Here is a 13,713-nt window from a genome sequence, read left to right as displayed (position 1 = left end):
CGATAAATCACATACTCAATCTGTTAGCTAACTCTGATACAAAATCGTACAAACCTTAGGTAAAATTCACAATGAAAACCGACTTGAAAGATGAGGTGTTCAAGAGTTTATATACACATGGTTAAGATTATACTTAAGTCAAGTGAGCTATTTTGGATCGTAACAATATGTTTGTTAATGTTTTTTGGGGGATATTTGTTTTTTTTTTTGTTTGAAAAGTATTCTGATGTGACATAAAGGCGAACACAGTTTTGAGTGTTTTGTGTTTGTTAATTTTTTTTTTTTTAATTTTTTTTTGTCTTGAGAACATAAAACAAAAGGCGGAAGAAGAAAAGTTAAACAAACGAAGCCTTATGTTTTGAATAGTGTTAAATGTTTATTAATAGTTTTGAGAGAAATATTTTTTTTTAGAAAGTTTTGAAAACAGAAAACAGTAATAAAAAAATAAAAAATAAAAGAGGCCAAAATCTCTGCCTATAAGGACTATGATAGTGGTTGTTGTACTACCAAACTTGTAAAAATAATGCTCCAATGAGTTGCAAGATAAAGCAAAAACTAACCAAAAACATAAAAATAGTGGAAAACGCCTAAAGAATAAGTATGGGTATTTACAGTTCATTTCTTATTTCAGTAACCATATTTACGTGCAATTCTACTAAAAAAAAATACCATGACTTTTAGTGACATTTAATTAACAACCCTTATTAAAATCAAACCCAAGAATTGCAATCTTTTTACCAAATACTATGTTGAACATTGAGGCAACCACCCGATTCACAAACCGTGTCTTCTGGTAATCAAGAACTTGTGAGCATGTGGATAGTATATATCTATTTCGGATGCGTGAAATCGAAATTAGAATCTAGAAGGGGCGCATGTGGCAGTGTGTGACAGTGGGTGATGGCGGCATAAGCACGAGAAAGACAAAGTTTACAGGAAGTGACTTTGATACCATGTAAAATTTTGTGACAAAATATAAAGTATACAAAGAATAAGTGGAAGGAAGAGAGAGAAAGGGACAATGGAGATTCCTCCCATTCGAACGGCACATTCTCTATTTGAGCGTGGTCACTTGGCTTTGCTTTTCCCTATCATTGCTATGTGTTGTAGATCTCCGATTGAATGGATTTCGACCGGTTATCAACCGATACGGTTTGATAGAGATTTTTCTAAGTCTTTTCAATCTCTTTTTTCGTTCCATTTTGTACTATCTCTCCCTGATCCTTCCATACTTAGTTGATCGGGCGATATCGTGCACTTCGTAGTAATTTGGTCGTAACTTAAGCTATGAGTACCGAAACTGCGCAAAGGACCCCCTTTCGGAAAGCTCTTTCCGTGCGCACCTCGTGGTCATGCTTGATAAGTGCATTTTTGAGCTTCAAATTCGTCATTCTAACCTCCAAAAGTCCATTTTGTTACGTATTTTATCTTATTTTGACCTTAGTGTGTATTTTATGCATTTCGTTATTTCATTAACATTTAAAACATGCATTTTAATCTCTTGGGTGTTACAGACGAGCCTTATAAGCTCTCGATTAATGAATGACTTTGGTTGTACATTGGGCTATGCATGGGCCTGGGGAACCCTTGAGGTAGACAAGCCTTATGAGCCCATCAAAGCGAGGTACACCAACATAAACACTAAAATGTTTATAACTCATTTGGTTTGCAGAATAAGTCATTGGAATAGAATAGTTATTCATGTGGAATAGCTACTATTTTATTTGGTTGTGTACCATTCTTATGAGGGGAGGACTATTCACATACGAAGAGAGATACCAAAAAGGAGAGGAATAGGTATTCCTTTAGAAAAAACTATATTTTGCAACAACCAAAAAAAAAAAATCACATTATTTTTTTCTGAACCCAAATATTGAAAAAAATAAAAATAAAACAGAAGAAATATGTGGTACTTCCCCCACCGTCCATCTTAATCTCCTCTCTCTCTCTCTCTCTCCACATAAACCTTTAATGGATTCCTCAAATTTTACATCAAAACCAATACGTACCATGTTCCTTTGGGCAAGTTCTGTTGCCTAAAGAAAACTGTGTTGCCTAGATAATCAACCTTAGAGGGGGGGGGGGTGTGAATAGGGTTGATGGTAAACTTTTCTTTTAATAAAAATTATACTGAATTAAGAATTTAGAACAATATAAGATGTAGTATAATGCAGAGAATATAAATGTGAGAACAATAATAAAAAGATAGGGAGAAAGAGAGATTCAAACTCGGCGATTTATCGTGGTTCGGTCTACCTGACCTACGTCCACTCCTCAAGCACACCCCTTGAGATTTCAATCAACTAAACCAAACTCCTTGCAGGTGGAGTTCAAACATGTACACACCAAGAGTACACTACTCTTCTTCACAAGGTGGATAATCTCCTTCACATATCACAAAGGTCACACCAACCCTCTTAAGACAATTGATTGTGGATAGGATTTGAGATTTCTCTCACAATAACAATAAAGCTTTTACAACAATATCTCTCATTAGCACTCTTGCATGAATTGAACTTGAAGGGCTCAAATGAACTTGAATATATGAAAAGAAAGAATGCTTTGAGTTATAAGCGTGTTTGTTTCTCACTTGATTGATGTGTTAGAAATAAGAACTAAGGTCATATATTTATAGGTCTAGCAAGAATATAACCGTTGGAGAGAAATTAAATTTTGCTAGCAAATTTTCAAAGTTGCAATCACATTTTCAAAGTCATAAATTGTTAGATAGCTAATTTTTCAAATTTGCAATCAAATTTTCAAAGTCAGAAATTGTTGCTAGCTAATTTTTCAAATTTGCAACCAAATTTTCAAAGTCGAAATTGTTGCTATCTAATTTTTCAAATTTACAACCAGATTTTCAAAGATAATAATTATTGCTAGCTAATTTTTCAAAGTTGAAATCAGATTTTCAAAGACAAGAATTATTGCTAGATAATTTTTTAAAGTTGAAATCAGATTTTCAAAGACAAGAATTATTGCTAGCTAATTTTTAAAAGAAACCTAAGTCCAATGCATTTTCGTATTTCAAAAACTCATGTATTTGCAATGTATGAAGGGTCCTAAAGTCATTCTAGAGTAAGGAGCCTCAAGAGTTCAATCATATAGGAGCTTTACAAGAATACCCTAATAAAATAAAGATTCTTCAATCTTAAGTTCTTCAGTGCTTAAGGGCTTCTTGCTTTGAATTCCAAATGTCTTTGATTCTTTTTGGTCCTTTGAGAATGTGTGCTCGAATATTTCTTGCAACTATCATATTTGAAGAAAATACATTATAGCAACAAGATATAATTTGATATCATCAAAATATTTGAAACATAATTGGATTGACGCCATAGGGCTAACAACTAATCAAAGATCTTCGGCAAGACTGTCAATTTTTGTTTCTCTCGTATCAACAGCATTGGTAGCAGCTAGGCTGATCAAAACTAGCTCGACTTTGACTCATCTTTCTAGAGAGACTCAAGGTTCTGACGACTAGGAAGTTCTTGTTCAACCATTGCACCCTCTTATCCGGTTGTTTGGTACAGGGAGTTTGCCAACGCATGTTGCAAGGCTTTCGATATCGATCCCACCTTAAATTGCAACCTGAATTGTAAACACAACAAAACAAATGTTTTTAGGGAAGTCGGGATGGAGAGCTCCGGTTATGACGTCCCCAAGTACATCTACGCCACCCACAACATCAATTTTCTGATCCAAACTGTTGCTTTCTGTGGTTGTTGGATTGGATATGTTAAGATATCCTCTAACAACTCCGTTAGAAAGATTGGGAGAAAGAGATATACTCATTAATTTCAGAGGAACAATTACTAATCCCGAATCGATAGGAAACCTAATGAGCTCGGAGTGCTCACAGCCACCCCCGATGCTCATCAAGCATAATATTTTTCACCCCCGGTGCCATTAGGGGTTGTCGCACCACCCTCGGGGTTCTGTTATGGGTGGTCGGCCACCCACAAATTTTCAATCTATTTTAGATTTTTTTTTTTAAAAAAAAAAAAAAGAAGTTTTTTAGTAATTTTGGTTCCATTCTAGTGAGACGATATGTGTTATCACCAAATTAAGGAATAAGAATAGCTGTTCCATTCCACTTGCTTCCGTTCCTAGTAATAACTATTCATTTTCCTAATAAAATAGTCATTTCGCATACCAAACGGGCCCTTAAGATTATGGCCAAAAGAGAAATAATACTTCTATGTAGGGATGTATATGCAAATGCAGTTCTTGGCAAAAGTGATAAATGCATCCACATTATGTGATAATTGCATCCATATCTGTATCATGTGGTTACTAACCGCTATTTGCAAATCAAGTAATTGGCCTTTTTTGGGCCTCTATTAGGACCTATTTTAAATGATTTTGAGAATTTTTTTATTTTTTTTAAGCCCTAGTGTTTTAGATGATATATATATATATATATATAGGAATATGCGAATGTTGTTAACCGCATTTGCTTACCCTAATATCACTATTCACATAAGAGGATAGCGGTTAGTTACGGTTAATAACCGCCCGCTTGTACAACCCTACTCCTATGAGGCCAGCTAGCTCATTAAAATAAATAAATAAATAAATTCACCACCAATTATTAATGTAGTTAAACATGATTTACATTAAAAAAAGAATTTGCCTACTTAAGACGATTTTTGAAGAATGATGTGACGTCTCACATCGTCTGGGTATGAAAATGAGGATGTGCTTATATATATATATATATATTTATCCCAATCCTTCTTGACACAACGCGTTTTAAAACTGTGATGGCCATAAACCTATCGGAACTCTGCAGTTAAGCGGAGCTTCTGCGAGAGTAGTACCAGGATGTGTGACTTCCTGGGAAGTCTTATTCGGGGGAGCCAAAAATCGGATAATATTATATCGTTAGGGTGGGTCGTTACAAATGATCTCACTATATAACCAGTATCAGGGTTAGCATCTTCTCTTACCTTTTTAATGGGGTCAAACTTCACTCATCAAATAGGTGTTTGGTTTGAATATTTCCGATTAAAACAAATGAAAACTTATATGATATGTCATTGCCCATACCAAATAAACAATTAAAAGTGTCGCTTCACCCTTTAAGCCAACGTATTGCATGAAATCACAAATTTTTTATCTTAAGATATATTGTTCATATAATATTCTTCAATAACAATATACGAAATTTTTAAATCATGATAATGTTTATCTTGGAAATAGTCCAATAATGGTGTTCAACTTATAAGGGATGCGTCTATAAAATGGATTTAAGATTTTGTTTTTATGATACTACATATATCTTAATTAGGCAATTCAAATGGAAAAATAATTGGAGCAAATGTTCAACTTCTCATGATTATAGTTTGTACCATCATATATTTTACCTCAATTTCATATGTTGCCTAAGGGAGACCTTTTACAACATTATATCCATATTCTTGGGAAAGATGGAATTCTCTTGGTACAATTTATTTAACGAGTCTCATCAAAGAGTCAATTTAGCAAACCAAATCTTCTGTATTGGAATGCCATTAGTGTTGGTTGAAGGACTAATTTTTTAAAGGCTGAAAACTCAAAGACTCATTCCTTTTTTCTTTTTCTTTTTTGGAATCCCGTGGACCATTTTTTTGAAATGGCTATTATCTCTCTCAAGCTAAATATGTTTATGATCTCCTCTCTCGAGCTAGCATTGCTAACTGTAAAACAATTGATAGTCCTTTAGAGATGAATGTCAAGCTTCGAGCCACTGATGGTGAGTTACTTCCCAATGCCACTGTCTACAGATAGTTAGTTAGGAGCCTCATCTATCTTACTGTCGCACAACCAGATCTTTCTTATGCGGTTCATCTTGTCAGTCAATTTATGACGGCACCACACTCAGTTCACTATGCTGCCGTTCTTCGCATCCTTCGCTATGTAAAGGGCACATTATTTCATGGTTTGCATTTTTCTTCTCTCATCATTAAACCTACATGTGTATTCAGATGCTGATTTGGCAAGTGATCCCACTGACCATCGTTCCACCACGAGTTATTGTTTTTTACTTGGTGATTCTCTCATCTCTTGGCGTAGCAAGAAACAATCTGTTGTTGCCCGCTCCAGTACTGAGACTGAGTATGTGAAGGGCACATTATTTCATGGTTTGCATTTTTCTTCTCTAATCATTAGACCTACATGTGTATTCAGATGCTGATTTGGCAAGTGATCCCACTGACCATCGTTCCACCACGAGTTATTGTTTTTTACTTGGTGATTCTCTCATCTCTTGGCGTAGCAAGAAACAATTTGTTGTTGCCCGCTCCAGTACTGAGACTAAGTATCGTGCTCTTGCTGACACCACCTCTGAGCTCATCTAGCTCCATTGGCTCCTACAAGATATGGGTGCAACTCAGACATCCAATTCTCTTATATTTTGTGACAATCAGAGTGCGATTCAGATTGCGCACAACGATGTATTTCACGAGCGTACTAAACACATTGAGATCAACTGTCATTTTGTGCATCATCATCTCTTGCAGGGAACTCTCCACCTTTGTCCTATTGCTTCTGCTGATCAATTGGCTGATGTGTTCGCCAAAGCACATCTACCTAGACGTTTTCGTGATCTTGTTTCCAAACTCAAGTTGGCTTCAACATTACCACTTGGAGTTTGCAGAGGGATGTTAGAATATATTCAAAATATATTCTGGCATTTACCATATATGTCTAATTTACCGTGTTTGATTTATTTTGTACATTAATTCCCTGTTTTATATTTCCTAGTATATGTCAATTTATGTTTCCTTGTATGAGTCGATTTAGGTTTACTTGTATAAGTCGACTTATTCAACTATAAATAAGCATCTCTTGTACACAGTTTAAGACACACAGAAATATAGTATTCTATTCAGAATTCTCCAATTATTTTAATAGTTCAATTTCACATTTGTCCCATATAAATTTCATATAAACAATATGGGGACTAATTAGCTTGCATCCAGATCCAATATTTTTTAGTCTTAAGATATTGTTTATAGGAGAAATTACACTTTACCCCCCTGACAGTGGCGGAGACAAGGGGGGGCGAGAGGGGGCACTCGCCCCCCCTCAACTCTCAAGTGCCCCATCACCTTCTAAAAGTTTTCCTTATCCCTTGCAAAATTAATTTTTCTGCAAGTGTCTGTGCCCCCCCCCCCCCCCCCCCCCCTTGTCTTCAACAACTCTTTTAGTTATAAAGCATTCGTGTACATGGAAACTGTATAGAGAGAGAGTATGTAGATACTACGAATAAAGACAAAAAGAAAGATGGGTTTTGCAAAAAACACTTTGTCAAACCCAGCCAAAAATAAGAAATGAACACTACCATTACCCAAGGCCGGCTTGACCACTAGGCCACTTAGGCAACCGCCTAAGGCCCCGCTGAAAAAAAAAAAAAAAAAAAAGGCCCCCAAAATAAGCCCCCAGTGAAAAAAGCCCCCAAAATATGAAAAAATTAAGACAAATTTGTTGAAAAAAAAATCCAATTATAGTACACGATGGTTTTGCTAAAGAAAGGAAAAAAAAAAATGCATTAATTCTTCTTTGAGAATTGAGAGACTTTAAACCTCATGGGAAAGTCAACTATAATCCCATAAACACAAGATTTTGTTCATAGAAAAACCAACCGTCAAATGCCTAGGAACACAAAAATTTTGTAAAAGAAAAAAGAAAAAAGAAGCAAAAATAAATATAAAACATTGTATTATCCCTCCAGTTGAGACTATAAAACTCCCGTATAGAAAAATCAATAGAAGAAGCAAATATGACTTTCTATTCGTTTTGGGAAAAAAAAAAAATACAAAACAATCTCTCTCAGCAAATTACCAAAAATTTCCTCCGGCAGCCGAGAAGTAGGAGCTAGGAGGCATAGGACCACTACTCCATTTGGCAATCTCGCACCCAGTTAAAGTGAGGTATTGAACACCATTGAGCTCTGCTGTTTTTTTTTTTTAACATCTCTTCACTTTGTTTTCGATCATGTGAAGAGCTTGATTTTTTTGATAGTGGGTTGTTTCATTTCAAACAAAATGTGTGGACGTGGTGTCATGGTCAGAGATAAGGTGAAAAAGTGTGGCTGTTTCATAACCACATCTTTTATTTGTTTTTCAAGGAGACTTCAGTAATTTTTTTTTTAAACGAAAAAGGAAAAGCCGGAAAGGAGTTAGTTTAATTACAATTGTATTTTTCAACAAAAACTTATATTAATAAACTAATATTAGGCATATGGAACTATGAAATATGCTAGTTTGTTATTTTGTCTGTATAAATTAATTACTAATTATTAAAAAAATGTCTTATGTAGGTTAAAAGTATTGCATAATTTTATTATAGAGTAAAACGTCTTTGATAAACTAGGTTCTATTTTATTATTCTTTTATGTAATCTTTTTTTTTTTAATATTTTTAATCATAAATGTATGCTAGAAATATGCATTAGTTATGAAAAGCTTTAAATATACCAGGTTCTATTTTTATTTGTTTTTTTAATTTCGCCCCTCCTAAACTCAAATTCTGGCTCTGCCACTGCCCCCTGATGTATCCACCTATTGGCAATCTGATGCCTAATGTTTAATTTTTGGTAAATGACCCCCTGATGTTTACCACGTGTGTCAATCTGGACCTTTCGTCCACTTAGTCTGTCAAAAGTGACGAAAAAGAGGTCACATGCCATGCACGTGACCTTTTAAAGCCTAACTTTCCAAAATTACCCCATTCCAAAATAGTACGTTTGGCCACTCCCACGAGGACCCACAGTCTTTTAACACATTCTTTTTGGTGTTTGGTTTCCTAGAAACTAAAAGAAAAAAAAATGGTGGATTCGGATGAGCCCGAGATGATACAGTGTCTCGTTGATAATTGATTTTCGTATATTCTTGTAGATTTTCACGCACACCTTCCCATAACCCGAGATGATACAGCATCTGTGCATAGCCATAGCCATTTGCAACAAAGTTGAAAAAGGAATGTAGAAGACAACGACAAAACGCACCGTTTAACTTAAAGTTTTGAAACACTAAAAATGATATGTCCATGTGTAGAAAACTAGGCGCATGCAGAACGTGTTGTCCTATGTACGTTCCATTTCTCTCCACAAACCACGTCATGCACCTTCAAATCACTGAAGCTCTTATGCCTGAAAAATTCCAGACTCACCCAGACCTGAACAAGAGCGAGAGGAAAAGGTTGTGTCGAATCCTAGACTGCAAAAAGCTATCTATGGAGGCCTGCATGCATGCCACACAAAATGAACTACTCCCCTTGGTGGTAGTGCAAGTTCTTTTCTTTGAGAAAGCTCGGGCCGCCGTGGCTAGTGGGAAAGTGATCGAGCTGCCTAGAAACCTCAGGGCACTCTTAGCCACACAAGGCATTGACCCATCAAGGCCACCACCGCCATTAAGTAGCAGCACTAGCATTCTTGCAGACGACCAGTGGAGCATCTCCGGCCTTAAATCACCAAAGTCAAGGATGTCTACTTTAAGAATGAAGCTGGCTGAGGATGATGACTTGGATTAGATTTAAAATTCATGCAGCCAAAAAAAAATATTAACAACAATCAAAAGAATGGCACCGCCTCTTATATATATACCAATGGAGGGTGATATTGTTCTGGACATGGTTAACCACTTTAATCAGGAGCCAGTCGCCTTCCCTTGCTATGATACGAGGCCCAGGGAACTGCCCGTTAAGGGGTTAACGATCACAATGCTCTTTGTTTGGCAGAGTCTTGTAACATTTTGTAACTTGATCTATGAAATATTGACAAAACAGAGCATGGTTATGGTTAAGATTTTAGACATGTTGTAGATGAAATGTAATTATACGTACCACCGACCACTACGAGGAAGTAAGAACTGGAGTGGAGACTGCAAGCAAATCTGGACATTCATTTCTGAGAAGGGGTGTGAAAGTCTCGCTCTTTCAAGCGGGAGGGTATCAGCTCAAAAAGAAGGGGCCCAAGAAAAAGAGGAGTTCGAAACTTCCAATTCAGGAGCCGTTGAAGAAAGATTGAATTGAAAGAAATCAAACTTCTTTTTTCTCGAATAATAAGGAAGTTATTGTCAATAGCGAGGAGGCAATAGGAACTGGAAATGTAGTGAATAGAAAATCAAAGAATCTGTTTGTTGTTCTTGTCCCAACCCCGACAGTAGAGTTAGAGACTTATTCATCATCGAACTTGTAGTTCAGTTCACATGATATTAGAGTGAATGGTTGATATGATATAAATGTCTACCAATCTAAAGGCTCAATTAAGTTTTTAGGTCAAATAATGTCCCAACATATTATTAATAAGGCATTTACGAAACAGCTAGCGACATAGTTCCTTATGGACAATAATATTCATTCTTTAATTAATTTGTTGAGGTAATTAGGTATCGATCTCAGCAGTAGGTATGTGAGAGAGAGAGAGAGAGAGAGAGGCCTGCCTTTTTCTTCTTTCTACCAGAAGATATCCGTAGAAGCTGGGCGGGGAAATTAAAGGGGTTTCCCCTTAGTGTTGAACAACATCAAATGGGCCTTTTTATTGCTTTCATTTGGGTCCTCTAATCCTGTCAAAATTCTGGCTGACATGTTTACTTAGTTTAAGGTTGAGTACACCCACTAGGTAAGGGAAATATTTGTTATAACTTGATCAAACAAATTATAACAAATGAAAACCGAATACATCATTACCCATGCTTATACAGTGAAACCAGAGGCCATTAACATTCCTCTGTTCACCCCTGTTTTAGCCAACCAAAATAGAGGCCAACACTGTCAACAATATTTTCGGTTACCCCTCATGTTCAACATGCATGGGTAATGGGTTGTCCATCAAACTTGGGATTTTATATATATATATATATATGTGTGTGTGTGTGTGTGTGTGTGTGTGTGTGTGTTTGTTTCTGATGCTACTGTTTTACTGTAACTTGAGGAAGGTGTCAATGAAGATTAATATGGATTTTGTAACGAAGAAGCCTCAATGAGTCGCTTGGCAGTAACGAAGAGAAGTTCGCCCATTGCTTGAATGTGAGAGAAGGAATGCTTAAAACTCCTAAGAGAAGTAGATGAAGAAGACTTGAAGGAATCGACGAGATGACAACAATAAACCAAAGGAAATCGTTAAGATGACAACACGAGACATGGGTTGGAAAGCCTGGACCATTTGTTCTTTCGATGTAGCTTTAGTTTCAGGATCTGAAAAAATTGTATGCAGAGATGTAATATTGAAAATCCTGATATTGAATGGCTGAATGTGATGGATACAGGCTGTAGGCAGTGGAAAACTAAGAGAATGTGGGGTGCTCTTTGCAGATTAGTCCTACAATCTGCTGTTTATCATCTGTGGAGAGCAAGAAATGAAATTAAGCACAATGGATGTCCCAAAACTGAAGAGCAGGTGCTTCGATCGATCTATTGGGATGTTCATTCCCGATTTTCTAGAAATGGTAGATTCACAAAGACTAGGGAGAGTGTTAATCTCTGTTTAAACTGGAACATATCGTTTTCTTTTCTGGTTTAGTTCATCTTGTTGTTCTGGTTTGTTTTGGTGGGTGTGAGCTTTGGTATGCTCTAGTTTTGTTCTCTGTTTTGGTTGGACAGTTTCTGGTTGTAATGTTTGGTTGTTGGTAATGAAAGTTCTCACTTATTCATCAAAAAAAAAAAAGATGACAACACGAGACGCAACTTCTTTAAAATAAAGGCATATCTCTTTATCATAAATAGTCATGAACGTCCAAGAATATTTCAAACCTCACTGAAACAAAAAAGATTCCTTTCAAACCAATTGGATAGCGTTGGGCGGTGAAAGAGATCTGAAACAATCAGCCCAAGCCAGCATTTCTGCTATCGAAGGTGTCCCCTTTGAGTGCGGAGGACTCGGCAACTTTCGCCAGGCTCGCGGCGCAGAACGATCTGTCCTTGCCCTTGCCGGAGTTCTGTGCCTCCGCGAACCTGCTTTGCTTTCCCGATTAATCGCCGAGTCTGGAGAAGCACGAGAAGGGCTCCAACTTTGCAGTGTACTCAGACCAAGACTTCATCAATTACAGCATGGATCGGCTCGGCGGGACCAACTCGTTCAGAAATACTCGGGTGACGAGTGTAAAAATAAAATAGAAGAGATAGAAAGGAAGAAGGGGAGAACACAAAAGAGAGAAAATGCTACATTGCTTCTTATTTCATTGAATGCTTTTGATTACAAAAGGTATGAATATATAGGCTAATAGAGAGGAGCACATCCCACTAATCATGGCACACAATAAGGAAATATTAAAGTGAAAAATATTAAGGAAGTCAGGTAGGAAAATAAGGAAAGATATTGGAGAGGAAATCAAGGAAATATTCTTGATATGCTACAACGGCTCTTTATTCTCTAACACTCCCTCGCAAACTGATGGGAGGAACTTCCTTCAGTTTGTCTTCTGCGTCGGATCATCATCATGAAACCTTTTTTATTTTTTATTTCTTTGTGTGTTGGCTTGGGTTTGCAAACTGTACCTCAAAGGCCAAAAATAAAGCCAACTATGGGCCAAAAGAAATTAAAGACATGCTTAAGTTTTGAAACATTACCACAAAGCTAGTAATATAAAAGAGAAGCCTGGGCTTTTTAACTGTACCACAAGGCTAAATTAGAGAGAGAGAGAGAGAGAGAGAGAGAGAGAGAGCCAAATGACTTTAGAAGCTTGGGTTGTAAACATTACCACAAGCAAGAGATTTGAGAATGGGCCAACAATGGGCTTCTTTTCTTTTCTTTTCTTTTCTTTTTTTCTTTCTTTTTTTTCTTTTTTTTTTTTCTTGCACGCCGAGAAGCTTTTCTAGATTTTTTTTTTTTTTCAACTCAGCTTTCTAGCATCTTCTCTAACACAATAAAATACCAAAAAAAAAAAAAAAAAAAAAAAAAAACACAATAGGAACCAGGAAACAAAAACCAAAGAAACTCCAAAACTGGAGGATTCGTAGCCGCCAGATGTGGAAGATTTGGTCATAGAAGTCGCCGGAGGAGAGACGCCTGGACTGGGAACAATGGTGCGTCTGAGGTTGATGGAGGCGACTCGTGCAGTGAGTCGTTGGCGGAGACTGGAAGGTCGACAGCTTGGGTTGTCAAAGGCGAAGGTGTGTTCGTTGGATAGGGGATGCCCGAGATCTCATGGTGGTGGTGCGGCCCTCTTCGGCGGCGGCGGCAGCAAAGGACTGGTGATATCCATTTTTTTTATTTTTTTTTATTTTTTGAGTGAAAGAGAGAAAATTTTGGGAGATGGAGATGAAAACTAAGATAGATTAGAAACTGTGAGAGTTTTTGTGTGGATGGAGTTCGGATGTTGGGAGTGGCAGAGATGAAGCTTTGTTTTTGGGTAGAACCATGTGATGGGTGAGACGTGTTTGATAAAAGGGCTGAAAGAGTGTGCTGCAACGAAGAAGAAACCAAGATCCTGAGGAGTTAGCCAAAGAGCTCTGATACCATGTAAAAATAAAATAGAAGAGAAAGAAGGAAAGAAGAGAAGAACACAAAAGAGAGAAAACGCTACAGTGCTTCTCATTTCATTGAGTGCTTTTGATTACAAAAGATATGAATATATAGGCTAATAGAGGGGAGCACATCCCACTAATCATGGCACACAATCAAGAAATATTAAAGTGAAAAATATTGAGGAAATCAGGTAGGAAAATAAGGAAAGATATTGGAGAGGAAATCAAGGAGATATTCTTGATATGCTGCAACGGCTCTTTATTCTCT

The sequence above is a fragment of the Alnus glutinosa genome, chromosome 8 (assembly GCF_958979055.1).
Source record: "Alnus glutinosa chromosome 8, dhAlnGlut1.1, whole genome shotgun sequence".
NCBI classification, from domain to species: Eukaryota; Viridiplantae; Streptophyta; class Magnoliopsida; order Fagales; family Betulaceae; genus Alnus; species Alnus glutinosa.
The sequence above is the reverse complement of the archived record's forward strand: the minus strand, read 5'-3'. Positions refer to the sequence as shown.